The sequence below is a fragment of the Penaeus monodon genome, chromosome 28, assembly GCF_015228065.2.
Source record: "Penaeus monodon isolate SGIC_2016 chromosome 28, NSTDA_Pmon_1, whole genome shotgun sequence".
NCBI lineage: Eukaryota > Metazoa > Arthropoda > Malacostraca > Decapoda > Penaeidae > Penaeus > Penaeus monodon.
The window spans coordinates 2,140,595-2,141,683 of record NC_051413.1 but is presented as its reverse complement, the minus strand read 5'-3'; the positions used below and the strand labels follow the sequence as shown (position 1 = coordinate 2,141,683).

Genomic DNA, 1,089 nt, shown 5'->3' with positions numbered 1-1,089 from the left:
CCTTGGGATGGGCCGAGAATCGAGAGCATTTCTTGTTATTTTCTTCAGGTTGTGGGTCATTGTGGCTTATTATCGGCGTATTGCGGACGCTTTTATCGTTTTCATATTGTATTATGGCCTCGTGTCCTGTGAAATTGTCATCATAATTATTATGACATTCGTATGACGTAAGATGCATGATTCGTGAAGACATTTTTTTCCCCATTTTTTTGAATCTATAAAGTCATCAAATAGTTTTCTTCTTTATATTTTTGTAGTTTCATTTTTCCCCCCGACACATTCGACATTCGTTTAGCTTTCCATCAGGATTAATTAAGGATGAGTTGGGATTTGAGAGCAGAAATACCACAATACCAACTGCAAAAGCATGGTTGAGAAAGTACACTTGTTGATTTCTGGTGCAATTTTTGCGTGATTTGGCGTCGTGCAATTGCTTTTGTGTTCTTGGGTCGTTCTGTATTGATTGCTTTTGTCGTCTGTGTGTGGTTTTAGGTGGTGCACTGCTTTGTTTGTTGTTAAATAGGAAATCTTCGAAGGAAATTGGATTCTCCGAGAGACGGTGTTTGTGAGTAAGCTGGCTTGGTTGTTCGTTAATATGTTTTTTATATTATAAAGTATTATGGATATATATATTTTTTTTTTTATTAAGGAATAGATATTTTAAAAATTACCCAATGAGGAAACTACAAAGCCAACTATATAGTTAACCCTTACTGTTGGCAATTTCTCGGAATTAGAGTTCGTAGTTTGAGGTAGACTAATGTAAATAGTTACAAAGAGGATATGAATTACTAGTATTAGTTTTATAAAAAGTCTGATTAAAGTAGAGGTAAACCCACAATGTTTAAGAGCGACTGTGTAACTGGGTATCAGGCAATATGATAGCCGTTGGGTATGTGCTGTAGCAGTGTTAAATAAACTTTACCATTAGTATTTTAGTTGGATGGAACATGTAGAGACTTCACTTGTGATTCTGTATCTAAATTAGGAGCCAGGTCAAGTTTTTTTTTCTTGCTCAAATATACATGGCTTTTAGATGGCCTTTACTCGAGTGTGAAACTTGGCATTGGTGTTCAAATGCCTTCCAGA

At 35.6% G+C, this 1,089-nt stretch overlaps 1 protein-coding gene across 1 annotated transcript in view; it reads left to right on the top strand.

Annotated features, from left to right (window-relative positions):
- The window catches only part of LOC119590900 (enhancer of mRNA-decapping protein 4-like), a gene marked incomplete in the record, with an annotated part of 21,972 nt that overhangs the window by 287 nt on the left and 20,596 nt on the right, over window positions 1-1,089 (top strand).